Source organism: Lithobates pipiens, unplaced genomic scaffold (assembly GCF_037356315.1).
Source record: "Lithobates pipiens isolate NorthernLeopardFrog02 unplaced genomic scaffold, aLitPip1_a1.2 Scaffold_11, whole genome shotgun sequence".
Classification (NCBI taxonomy): Eukaryota; Metazoa; Chordata; class Amphibia; order Anura; family Ranidae; genus Lithobates; species Lithobates pipiens.
Genome location: NW_027507696.1, coordinates 11,081,339 through 11,095,896, shown reverse-complemented (window position 1 = coordinate 11,095,896; position 14,558 = coordinate 11,081,339).

Below are 14,558 nucleotides of genomic sequence, written 5' to 3'. Positions count from 1 at the left end.
GGGAAGGCCCTAGTGAGGGGGGTGTGGGAGGAGTGATCTAAGTTTGGATTGGCAACCAAATTAAAATCCCCCCCAACAATCAGGTGAGGGGAGTGGAAGGAGGCCAATTTCGAGAAAAGGGATCTAAAGAAAACAGCAGGGGCATCATTGGGGGCATACACACTTGCAATAGTCAATTCCCTGTTATGTATCGAACCTTTGATAATAGCATATCTACTGTCAACATCTTTATAGACACGTTTCACCTCCATAGGAAAGGAGGAATGCAAGAAAATGGCTGCGCCCCTAGATTTAGAGTGGAACTGAGAGAAGAACGCCTGAGGAAAGTTCCTATGAAAAAATTTAGGGTGAGAGTTATGGGAGAAGTGGGTTTCTTGGAGGAGGAGTATTTTAGCATTTACTCCCTTGTAAAAGTCAAACGCCTTGCGTCTTTTGGTGGGGGAGTTAAACCCCTTAACATTATGGGACACACATGTAATTGCCATAAAGAGGAACAGAGGGAGCGATCAGACGGGAAGCCCCAATTATCAGACAACAATCAGGGAAAATAGATTGAGGGGGGCCAAAATAAGGGAGAGCAGATAGGGGCGCAGCCATCAACCCGCTAAGAAATACATATATGCATAGCACAGTCCACAGCAAGCATGATAAAACACAGCAATGTATATAATGTTGCGAAGAAAGAGAATATATAAGAAGTGCTGGAACCCCTAAAATAGGGGGGGGGGGGAGAAGAAAAAGAGAAAAGAAAAAATGAAGTAGGGGAGAAACATAGAAAATGTGAGGAAAAAACTTTTCCAAGAAACCAAAACCCCTGAGCTCAGTCATAATCCAGAACACGTAGAGTCCAAGTCAAAAATGTATAACAGGGGGGTCAGGTTGACAGGGGGTCCGACAACAATAAAGAGACAACCGTCGGGACCCGAGTCCCTGAGAGAGACCTACAACCTGAGAAAAAAACCCAAAGGTAACTTCGAGACACCAAGGTCTCAGTCCCAGCTTGCTCTAACGAGAAAAGGTAGGTAAAACAAACTGTGTAGGTATGCCGCTGGGGGGGGAGAAGCATGTCGCAGCGCCAAGGGACACCAGCATGGAGCCGCAATTACGGGAGTAGAGGGAAAGTGGGGAGCATACCCGCATCCAGCGCCATCGAGGAAGTAATGTCAAGGGGGAGCACATAGGAGAAGAGGACGTCAGCGAGGACTTCCCCCGTTAAGCTCACCAGCCCCATAACGAATCCGCCTCCTGTCCCTCCGTGATGGTGGTGTTTGCCAGATAGGAGCCGGTCTTGGGGTCAGCGGGGGTCTCCGAACATCCGCAGCGTCTAGGAGTCCCAGTTTTACCAGCAAATCTTGTCCTTCCTGAAGCGTAGACACCGAGTAAGTGCTGCCATTATGAGGAACAATCAGTCTAAACGGGAAGCCCCATCTATACCGAATACGCGCCGACTGGAGTGCAGAGGTGATTTCTTTAAGCGACCGACATCTCTCCAGGGTGGCGGGTGAGACATCTGGGAAGATCTGGATTTGGGTGTCGTCAAGAAAGATACGCTGTTTGTTTCTAGCAGCGCGTAGGATCTCCTCCTTCACCAGGAAATCTTTAAGGCACAGGATGATATCTCTTGGAGGCTTGTCAGCAGGAGGCTTCGGTCGGAGGGCTCTGTGAATGCGATTGCATTTAAATGCCGCGGACTCGTGGTCAGGCAAAAGAGATTTAAACAGGCGGATCACTGTGGGGATAAGGTCCACTTCAGTTTCTGGGATTCCTCTGAGGCGCAGATTATTACGCCTATTCCTGTTGTCGAGGTCCTCGACTTGCATTTGTATTGTGGTGAAAGCAGAAGCCAGATTTTCATGTTCCCTGCTTAAATCATTGTGAGCTAAAGCCAGCTCATCGTGCTTACTCTCAAGTCTCTCCGTTCTGGAGCCCAAAGCAGCGATCTCCTGCGATAGCGTGTGGGATGTCTTGTGCAACTCAGTCTGAAATGTAGCTGCCATTTTATCATATATGGCTTCAAGGCTAGCATCCAGGTCAGCCTTGGAGAGGGTGTTAGACTCACCAGCCCTTGTCAGCGGAGGGAAGAGGTCCGAAGAGGTCTGCGGCGCGGAGGCCGGAGAGGCGGCGAAACCGCCCTGATCCACGCCATCTTGAGACATCATGCCGCTGTCCCTCGTCCGGAGGAGATAGTGGGTTAGCGTATGCTGGCTCGATTTGCGGGCGTTCTTCTTCTTGGCAGGCATGCACCGCGATGAGGGGACCTGGGGGGTATCAAAGTTGAAGCGGTAAAGATGTTTTATAGCCCCCAGGGCGCTGATGAGGTCCCGGTCTGCACGGAGCTCTCACTCTAGGCTGCCATCTCGATTAGCGCCGCGCATGCGCCCCCCTAAAGTGCTCATTTTATAGGGTAATATGCAAGTTACTGTCCTAAAAAGTGTTTGGGGACCCGGGTCCTGCCCCAGGGGACATGGATCAATGCAAAAAGAAGTTTTAAAAACGGCCGTTTTTTCAGGAGCAGTGATTTTAATAATGATTAAAGTGAAACAATAAAAGTGTAATATTCCTTTAAATTTCGTAGCTGGGGGATATCTATAGTATGCCTGTGAAGGGGCGCATGTTTCTGGGGCTTAGAACTGTCCCTGCACAAAGTGTCATTTGTACAGGAAAAAAAGTCTTTTAAAATCACTTGCGGCTAAATTGTCGGCTCCCGTAATACAGAGAACACTCAATGAGTGTTCTCTGTATTAGCCGACAATTCATTCATTCATTGATAAAAAAATAAAATAAAAATAAAAAGCGTGGGGGTTCCCCTAAATTCAATTACCAGGCCCTTCAGGTCTGACATGGATATTAAGGGGAACCCCGTGTCAAATTTTAAAAAAAATTGACGTGGGGGTCCCCCTAAATATCCATACCAGACCCTTCAGGTCTGATATGGATATTAAGGGGAACCCCGCATCAAATTTTTTAAAAAAATTGACGTGGGGTCCCCCTAAAAATCCATATCAGACCCTTTATCCGAGCACGCAACCTGGCAGGCCGCAGGAAAAGAGGGGGGGACGAGAGAGCGGCCCCCCTCCCTCCTGAACCGTACCAGGCCACATACCCTCAACATTGGGAGGATGCTTTGGGGGTCTGTGACCCCTCAAAGCACCTTGTCCCCATGTTGATGAGGACAAGGGCCTCATCCTCACAACCCTGGCCGTTGGTTGTGAGGGTCTGCGGGCGGGGGGCTTATCAGAATCTGGAAGCCCCCTTTAACAAGGGGACCCCCAGATCCCGCCCCCCCCTGTTTGAAATGGTAAGGGGGTACAAAAGTACCCCTACCATTTCACAAAGAAAGTGTCAAAATGGTTAAATAAGACAAACACACTTTTGAAAAATTCCTTTATTAAAAATGAAAAAAATAAAAAAAAGATTCCAGCGGTGCTAATCCACTCTTGCTATCCAGCGACGGATCTCCGGGGTCCAGCGATGGATGATCATATCCAGCGACGGGGGATCTCTCAGTCCAGCGCTGTCCATACATCCTTCTTCTGTCTCCACTGCGGAGACACTGCAGAGATCCCAGCGCTGACGTTTCTTATATTAGGAGGGCGGGGCCATCCGTCACCTGACCCCGCCCCTCTGACGCTGGAGAGGGAAACCAGGGGTTCCCCAGTGACGTGTGGGTGACCCCGCCCCCTCTGATGTAACGCAGGTTTCCGTTACATCAGAGGGGGCGGGGTCACCCATACATCACTGGGGAACCCCTGGCTCCCTTCACCAGCGTCAGAGGGGGCGGGGTCAGGTGACTTTTCTAAGACAGTTCTAAGCACCAGAAACATGCGCCCCTTCCCAGGCATACTATAGATACCCCCCAGCTACGAAATTTAAAGGAATATTACACTTTTATTGTTTCACTTTAATCATTATTAAAATCACTGCTCCTGAAAAAACGGACGTTTTTAAAACTTTTTTTGCATTGATCCATGTCCCCTGGGGCAGGACCCGGGTCCCCAAACACTTTTTAGGACAGTAACCTGCATATTACCATTTAAAATGAGCACTTTAGATTTCTCCCATAGACTTGTATAGGGTGTTCCGGCTTTTCGAATTTGCTGCGAACAGCCCAAATTGTTCACTGTTCGCTGAACAGGCGAACAGGCAATGTTCGAGTCGAACATGAGTTTGACTCGAACTCGAAGCTCATCCCTAGTAATGAAGCTTGTTAAGATCTATAATACTATGGTGTTTGATATGCCAGGAAAACAAAGTCAAAGTGTAACTGAAAATGTACTTTTTGAACCTAGTTGTTCAAGTTGTGAAACTTTTTGCACGTATATTGAGCATTTAGAGAATGCAATAGAAATTGCAGCAAAGCAGGAGAAGAAATATAATGAACAATTATTGACTGAAAAAGTTGAATTGGAACATAAAATGAATGCATTATTGCAATCCTTTAAAGAATATGAAAGTCAAATTGCTTTTTTGACTCAGGAAAAGATTGCACATGCTCAGTGCTTAAAAATGGAGGATGGTGAACGTGTGACAAACGCAGACGTGAGCGTCATGTCTTGTGATGAGTCAAATGTTAATATTTCCTCAGACAATGAGAGTGGGAAGTCAGTTCACTTAAATAATACTGATATTAAGCAGAAATGTGAAATTTTCATTGCCATATGCTCAGAGGAAAGTTTATACAAAAAAAGCAAATTTTAATAATAACAATAATAATGATATACAAAAGAGGTTGTATTATCCGAAAACTTTGCCAAGACGTCATGAGGTTTATTCTGTACATTGGAACAGTAATCTGAGGTATAGAGGTCATAATAATCAAATTTATTTTTCTTCTAAGACCCAAAGACAAAGATTGCAAACTGAAAATAGTCCATTAAGACAGGAAAGGTTTCATTATGTAGCATATAACACTCTGAAAACAGTTAGCAGTTTTTAAAATTAACTGCAGATATGGTAAGAATTTTCTGGTTGATGTTTACTGGCTATGAATAAAGGATTGATTTGAGTTTAAAAGATTTGGTTTTGACGTTTGGAATATTATTGAGGACTTTGATATAATTTTAATATTTTCAAGGATAATCTATTGGATTATTATTTTTTTATCAATGTTTCATTGTCATGAGTATTAAGTTTTTATTTTTGTTTTGTTCTGGCTGAACATTGAAAGGTTTAGTTCACTTGAAAAGAAGAGTAAAGAATAGTTTTGTATTTAGTAACTGAATACATTTTCAGCATGGTACTCAATTAGCAATTGAATGAATAAGACAACAAAGAGAGACAGAGAAAATTGATGATCTTGTATTTATTGATGGTTCAAGATATTCTATGTCAGGCAATTATTGCAGTAGGTATTCAATTTGGTATCCAAAACGTAATCTTGCCATACAACATAAGTTGCCAGGACATTTTTCAGCTCAACGAGCAGAACTTGAAGCAGTAAAAACTGCATTGACTATTGACAGAAGAGAGGTTCATTAGTGATTTATAGTGATAGCTCATATGTTGTACGTTCTCTCACTGATTATTTACCTATTTGGAAACTTAGAGGTTTTGTGGATTCATCCAATAAGACTCTTGTGCAGAAAGAGACATTAGAAGCAGTTTTTGACCTTGCAGAGAGTAATCCTCTTGCATATGCTATTGTAAAAATTCCAGCACATAAAAAAGATGATAGTGAGTTATCTGTAGGTAATAGAACAGCAGATTCATTGGCATAAGGAAGCAGATTTGTATGGAGAATTAGTAATTCAACCTGAAATTGTCCCAATTTATGTTGTGAAGAAAATAGACACACAGACACAGACACACAGATTCCTTCAGAGGAAAAAAAGGTCACAACGTTTTTTGTTCTCATCGGATGTCACAAAATTATCATTTTGGTCATTAGACCATAAGTTTGTGTCATGACTAAAAAGGATTTTTGTGTTTTTATATATCACAACACCTACAGGTGGGATTCACTAATGATGATGCTTTAACTATTGTTTAGATGTTGATTAATCATGTTTTTCTAGTTTGGGGTATATAAGCAAACCTCAGTAGTGACAGAGGATGTGTATAATCTTGGGAATAGAACAGAGATTTCATGTATCATATTATCTACAGTCTGCAGGTATTATTGTGAGGATGTGTTGGACAATTAAATCTAGGATTGAAAATAAATGTTGTTGGACAAAGGAAATATTTGGGTTGATGTTGTTCCAGTTATTTTTAATGGATGTAAGAAGCACAATTTCTGCTGCTACAAAGTATTCTCCTTTTGAGTTTAAAAGAGAAAGGAAAATGGCGTTTGTGTTGCCTCGTGAAGTCAAAATTGGTTGCAGATGTTATACAAAATGGTTTCTCTATATTTTTTTCAGTTGAGAAAGGAAGTTAATTCATGATAAAAAATGTCATTGTGTTAGTTAAAAATATACGTTTTTATATTACAATGTTTCTTGATTAAGAGATTAAGAAATAATTTGTATATATATTGATAAGGTAAAAAGGTTTGTGTATGTTTAAAATGTTTTTATACAAAGGGTTATTCATAGCAACCCTTAGGAATTTAGAATGAGTAACACCCATTGTTTTAGAAAGGTGGGAGGGAATACGCTCATTCTGTGGCACTGTCCTGCTCAGAAGAACCTTAGGAAGAAAAAGGTGGGGGCTGTTTTTTTTGTTTAGGAGTGATACACAGACAATTAATGGAGTACAGTGAAATTTCCATTCCAGTACACACAAGACATATATATATATATCACGAAGAATTGTTATTAAATCCATGCACATATCGGATTTAATCTTCATTGTAAGAATAATCAATTTTTGATATTCTACAATAATTGATATTGTTTTTTGTAACATTTTGTTATTTTGTTGTTAAACCAAAAATTATCTTTTGTACAAGATAAGCGGTCTATTAAGTTGACCAGGAACAGAAAGGTTTATTTAAAATAAAATTAGATATTGTTGACACATGTCTAAGACAGAATAGATAAAGATGATTAAAGAATTGTTACATGTGAGGTCACACCCAGAGATGGTGAAATGCACGTCACAGAGTTTCAGGAGTTGAAACATGGAAAAGTAATTGGGAAGGTCCATGGACATTTTGGAACGTTCAAGGGGTACAAATACTTTCTCAGTTCAGTGAAACATGTATGTAGAAAGAAAAATGTGGGTATAACAAATTTTATATTCCGAGATAATGATGCTGCATTCCTTTTTTCAGGAATGAATCATAAAAATCTAATCTGGAGGAATCATGGATCCCAAAAAGATGAAAAGATGTCGGATCAACAAAAGAAAAGTTTTAAAGAGAGAAAATGTATCATCATCACAGGATGCATCTTTTCCCTAGTGACAATTTTATTTGTGATAAGATATATCAAGAATTGCTCAAGTTATGCAAAGACTAACAGGAATGAAGAATTACACAACAAAGATCATATGTTATTCAGAAATAAGAGAGATGTAGACATTGATATCAATGCAGATGAACTAAAAAATAACAACATTGAGATCATTACAAAGGACAAAAATGATAGAGTTATTGATATAAATGCATATGATAAAAATCATAATTTTAGAGATGTTGATATTAATACAGCAGAAGATTTGTATGGATTTATATGTTTAGGACAGGGATATGATTGTTGTTTACAATTGTATTTCATTCACAGCAATAATATTGAAATCAAAGTTAAAATAGAATCCAAAACAAAGTTTGTTAAAATGCAGGGATCTTATAGACTAAATAACAAAACCGTAACTTTTGAATGTAACATATTGTTGAGGAGTTTCTGGTCTATATATTTAAAAGGTAATGAGTCAACAATGTGGTCTGGAGATGTTACTAATATTATGACAAAATCTGGGAAATTACTTTATTCCTTTGATCAATTTTATTATCTTTTTCAAAGTTTTGTAAAGATATTAAATCCAAAATATTTAAACATCATTGGAGATGAAAAAGGAGACGTTGTAAGAACATGGGATTTTAAAGTAACAAGGAAATTTACTCAAATAAGGGTCAAAATTGATATCTTTATAGTTGATAAGATTGTTCCAGAAATTAATATTTTCCCACAATCTTTGAAAATTATGGAAGATAAAGATAATTTGCATTTGATATGTGATACAAAAATATCTTTACCTCAAAATTCATTGTTAACTTGGAAAAGGAATGATGAGTTTTTGGGTAGTTTTCTTTATAGTTCTACTATCATAATTCATAAAGGAATTTTTGGTAGTGTGAATTGGATCAATGATACATTTGTTTATCAACAAATGAGAGTATCTTTGAATGATACTGGCATATATGAATGTTGCATATCAATAGAAAATTATCCATTGAAATGTGCTAAGGCAAGTGTTATTGTTATGTCTCCAAGGAAAACTCCATGTGTTAATAAGAAAAGTTTCTCTGCAAGCCCATTTCAGATTAACAATTTCCAATCCAGAACTCTTTTGAGAGAAGGAAAGTTTGTCATTATTTTGTGGAACTTTAATGTTTCAGAATGGAACATTTCTACAAGGTTTCCACAATGTCAAGGACATCTGGTTAATATGGAATTGGGTATTGAGAGATGGTTTGGAATTAATAATAGAAATTATAACAGAAATAAGCATGGTATTGCTGAAGGTATTTTAGGAGGGATTGGCACAATCGGGAGTATAACAAATAGTATGGATATTAATACTTTAAAGTCTGATATAGAAACCGCTGGTTTAGTGGGAAGTAATGGTATTAAAATACAAAGACATTTAAATCAGATTTTAGAAAATATGGTAATTAAAACTGCTAATATAATGGGTCCATCCATTTTACATCTTCAAAATATTACTCTTGATTTGATGAGAAGTGAACAACATTCTCATATAGCCAGAGCATGCTCAGAGATTCAAACGGAATATTCCACTAATTTTAAAATAATTGTGCAAGCATTTCAGAGTGGAATAACTCCTCTTGGCATTTTACAGTATTTGCCCAAAGAATATTTATATGCAATAAATCATACAGATTTATGGGTAAATAAATGGATAGGATGCAAGCAGGACATATGTTATAGTTCTTCTATGATTCCAATAGCCGGAAAAGAACAAATTTTGGTTCCAATCACTGTTTTGGGATTACCTGTCAGTAATACACAATTATTATACTATAAATTACAGTATACAGATTTTGTATTTAACAATGAAAATTCTGAATTAGAACAATTAGATTTGTCATCATGTTTACAATTCCAGTCTAAAATTATATGTTTACCTAATCAAGATAAAAGTATATTTCATTCTTGTTATCATAATCAGATTTTGTTTTCAGATTATGTCAGATACAGAAAGGGTTAAAACTTTTTTCTCTTCTTGTACAAATACAGAAAACCTAAATCAAGGGTTGTATTGTATAGAAGGAGATATTGTTGCAATAAGTATTAATGGGTTGAGAACGAATTTAACAAATATGTTTATGAAAAATATTAGCGCTCTTCCTACACAGTATAATATTTCCCAAATAGATGAATTTCCATGGGAAAAATGGGCAAATATAATTCAAAAGGATCAAGGTTTATTAATAGCTTTGGCTAAGGAATTGCAGAATGCAGAAGTATTGTTTAAACATGAACAAGGTAATTTGCAAGAAATATCGCATCAATGGTCAGAATTTTCAGGAAGTAATTGGTGGAAAAAATTTAGTAATAGTGTATCCATTTGGGGAAAAACTTTGATAACTTCAGCAGCAGGAAATATTTTATCACATCCTATTGTAATTATTTTTATTATTATTATGTTATTTCTTATATTCCAGTTATGTTTGATGTTTAGAATGAAAAAATTATATTATCGAATTAGAAGTGATATTAAGAAAGGAGATGATTTGTTACAAAATAAGTTGAAAAGGAAAATGGGTTTTGAAGGTACGAATTCAATTGTACATGACAAAACATTTGGAGTTATTGAATCAAAGTTTGTTTGAATGTGATATGAATGTTGATGAATGAAGTTTTATCTGAAAAATATGATTAGTATTCATATTTCAGAGGGGAATGTTATATTCTTAATATCTAAATTTTAATTGGCTTTATTATACTTTATTCAGAATATGAATATTCCATATTGTGTGAAAGAAAACTTTGAGTCAATTGATTCTATGTTATGACTTGCGATAATTGGAAAAGTAAACATTTAAAACCTGTCAGGATTTTGAGAAATGTTGTTTATGTTCAAATTCTGAAGTTCCTTATATATATGTTTTTAGAAATTTAGCCCTATGTAATTGAGAAGCCCTATGTAGTTGAGATGATATTTTTCTTAGGCCGCGTGCACACGGGCGGACTGTTCGCCCAACTTTGTTCGTCAAACAATCCGACAAACAGTCCGCTCAAAATTTGCATGAACGGACTTGACCACACACGATGAACGAACAGTCCGCTGAAAGTGTGCGCGATGACGTGAACGGCACGTACGACGGGACGAGAAATACGACGTCCAATACACTGCAATGCAACCTTCGCCGTGTAAATCCTTTCTGAGCATGCGCGAAACTTAGTTTGTCGAACAAGCCTACACACGAGCGGACTGTCCGCTGAAACCAAGTTTCAGCGGACTGTCTTACGGAAATTCCGAAAAACTTTGTTTGTCAGACTGTCCGCTGAAACTGTCCGCTGAAGCCCACACACGAGCGGACTGTCCGCTGAAACACTGTTCAGCGGACAAAGTTGGGCGAACAGTCCGCCCGTGTGTACGCGGCCTTAGAGTCTGAAATTCTTCCATCCCCCATTTCCTGCCATATCATATATGTAATTGAGAGGTTGTTTAAGGTTTTAGTTCATTCAAACCTTAAAGTGTTAGCAGATGTTACATTGCTATAGTAATCACTCATTAGCCCACACTTTTGTAAAGGAGGAGTTATCTTTCGGCCGGAACTCAGGGATTTTGGTAAAATAATGGTAAGATTGGGAGTCAGACTTCCTTTTGAAGATTCAGCAGCCTAGAAGAAAGACACATCTCATGCACACAGAGATTTCAGCATACAAGGGTTATTCCACCATTATAGACAATAGAAGCCACATGGCAAAATCTGAAATCTTCAATAAGACAATTTTTAAAGATTATCATTGTACTATTTTTGTAAGTATTCTTTTCTATTTAAATGTGTACAAATAAATACACATTTTTAAATTACGCTGACTCAGAACTAATTAAGGAAATTCGTCTCACAATCTCAATCGGTCTCACCATATATACTTAAGACTTTGAAATATTTGTATATTGCCAATTTATTACACCTTCCCACTATGTTCTAGAAAAGTAGTCTCCAAACTTTTAAACACGAAAAACCTGGATTACTGTCCTTCAGACTTTAGGGGGGCTGGAGTGGGCAGTGGAAGTAGAAAATGCCCCAGCGCCAGTGGGAGCAAAAAAATTACATAGTGCCTGTGGTCAGTAGAAGGGGGAATAGTGTCATATCTTTGGTATTAGTGGGAGAAATAGTGTCTAAGGCCGCGTACACACGGACGGACTGTATGGCCTACTTAGTCCGTCGAAATACATTTCAGCGGACAGTCCGCTCGTGTGTGGGCTTCAGCGGACTTTTTCAGCGGAGAGTCTGGCGGACTAAGTCTTTCGGATTTTTCGAAATTCTGTCCGTCATACTTTGGTTTCAGTGGACAATCCGCTCGTCAGTAGGCTAGTTCGACGGACTAAGAATGGCGCATGCTCAGAAAGGATTTACACGGCGGAAGGTTGCATTGCTGTGTATTGGACTTCCTATTTCTAGTCCCGTCGTACGTGCTGTACACGTCATTGCGCAAGCTTTCGACGGACTGTTTGTGCATCCGTGTGTGGTCAAGTCCGTTCATTCGAAAGTATGACGGACTGTAGGCCATACAGTCCGCCCGTGTGTACGCGGCCTAATTGTTTAACCACTTCAATACCAGGCACTTAAACACCTTCCTGCCCAGACCAATTTTGAGCTTTCAGCGATGTCGCACTTTGAATGACAATTGCACGGTCATGCTACACTGTACCCAAATGACATTTTTATCATTTTTTTCCCACAAATAGAGCTTTCTTTTGGTGGTATTTGATCACCTCAACGGTTTTTATTTTTTGCTAAACAAATAAAAAAATACTGAAAATTTAGAAAAAAAAATTTGTTTGTTTCAGTTTCAAAACTTTGTAAATAAGTAAGTTTTCTCCTTCACTGATGGGCACTGATGGGCACCAATGATGTGGCACCAATGAAGTGGCACTGTTGAGGTGGCATTGATGGACACTGATATGTGGCACTGATAGACGGCACTGATGGGCACTGATAGGCTGCAATGATGGGTGGCACTGATGGGCGACACGGACGGGCACTGATAGGTGGCACAAATTGGCACTGATAGCTGGCACGGATTGGCATGGATGGGCGGCACAGATGGGCATGGATGGGCAGCACAGATGGGCATGGATAGGTGGCACAGATGGGCACAGACAGGCAGCACAGATGGCATGGATAGGCGGCACAGATGGGCATGGATGGGCACTGATAGGTGGCACGGATGGGCACTGATAGGTGGCACAGGTGGGCACTGATAGGTGGCACAGGTGGGCCCTGATAGGCGGCATTGTATTATGTTGTACTGTACTAATGGATGCCAATCAGTGCCAAACAATAATGCATGCCAATCAGTGATGCCCATTGTGGGCACTGATTGGCATCCATTATGGGCACTGATTAGCATCCATTGTGGGCACTGACTGGCATCCTTGGTGGTCTAGGGAGTATTACCTTGTCCTGGGCACCCCTGGTGGTCTGGTGGCGTCCCTGGTGGTCCAGTGTGGGCATCCTCGGGGGGGGGGGGGCTGCACTGATAATCGATCAGCACAGACCCCCCCCCCCCGTCAGAGGAGCAGCCGATCGGCTCTCCTCTACTCGCGTCTGACAGACGCGAGTGAGGGAAAGCCGATCACCGGCTTTTCCTATTTACACTGTGATCAGCCGTGATTGAACATGGCTGATCACGTGGTAAAGAGTCTCCGTCGGAGACTCTTTACCGAGATCGTAGTTGCAGGGTGTCAGACTGACACTCCACAACAACGATCGCCGCGATGCGCGCCCCCGGGGGACGCGCAGCGGCTCAAATTCCTGATCACATTATTTGACGTCCGATCAGGATTATAAAACCGTCAATTGTCTATAGGGCGGGCGGCAAGTGGTTAAATCAGTGGGAGGAATAGTGTCTCATAACCAGTGTCAGTGGGAGGAATAGTGTCTCATCACTGGTGTCAGTGGGAGGCATAGTATCTGATAACTGGTGTCAGTGGGAGGAATAGTGTCTCATCACTGGTGTCAGTGGGAGGCATAGTATCTGATAACTGGTGTCAGTGGGAGGAATAGTGTCTCATCCCTGGTGTCAGTGGGAGGAATAGTGCCCCATAACCGGTGTCAGTGGGAGGAATGGTGTCTCATCACCGGTGTCAGTGTGAGGAATAGTGTCTCATCTCCGGTGTCAGTGTGAGGAATAGTGTCTCATCACCGGTGTCAGTGTGAGGAATAGTGTCTCATCACCGGTGTCAGTGGGAGGAATAGTGTCTCATCACCGGTGTCAGTGGAAAGAATAGTGTCTCATCACCGGTGTCAGTGGGAGGAATAGTGTCTCATCACCGGTGTCAGTGGGATGAATAGTGTCTCATCATTGGTGTCAGTGGGAGGAATAGTGTCTCATCACTGGTGTCAGTGGGAGGAATTGTGTCTCATAACCGGTGTCAGTGTGAGGAATAGTGTCTCATAACCGGTGTCAGTGGGAGGAATAGTGTCTGATCACCGTTGTCAGTGGGAGGAATAGTGTCTCATCACCGGTGTCAGTGGGAGGAATAGGGTCTCATCACTGGTGTCAGTGGGAGGAATAGTGTCTCATCACCGGTGTCAGTGGGAGGAATAGTGTCTCATCATTGGTGTCAGTGGGAGGAATAGTGTCTCATCACTGGTGTCAGTGGAAAGAATAGTGTCTCATCACTGGTGTCAGTGGAAAGAATAGTGTCTCATCACTGGTGTCAGTGGGAGGAATAATGTCTCATCTCATCTCAGTCAGAGGAATAGTGTCTCATCACCGGTGCCAGTGGAAAGACTAGTGTCTCCTAACCATAACCCATCAGTGGAAAAAAAAAATTTGGCATCAGTGAGAGGAATTGCTCCCCACTGTTGGTGTCAGTGGAAGGATTGGTGTCCCCTTCTTGGTGTCAGTGGGAAGAAGACAAGCAAAGAGCCACATTTGGCCTGCTGGCTGCAGTATGGAGACCACTGTTCTAGAAGACAGGGGGAAGAAGCAGAGCAGCAGTCTGTGAAACCCTGAGCAGCTAAATTGTCTTTAAAGGTAGTGCTGCCTGTCAACTGCACAGTTCATATTAGGCTTGATTCACATCTATGCATGTTGCTTTTGAGCATTTTTACAGTGCTTTTTGCAGTGCTTGCGCATTTTTTAGACACGCGTCTTTACCACGATTTTGCTGCGATTTGCGTTTTGTGTTTTTTTTTTTTTTTACACTGTGGTTGCTTAGCAACCAGATATATACAGTGAAAAAAAGAA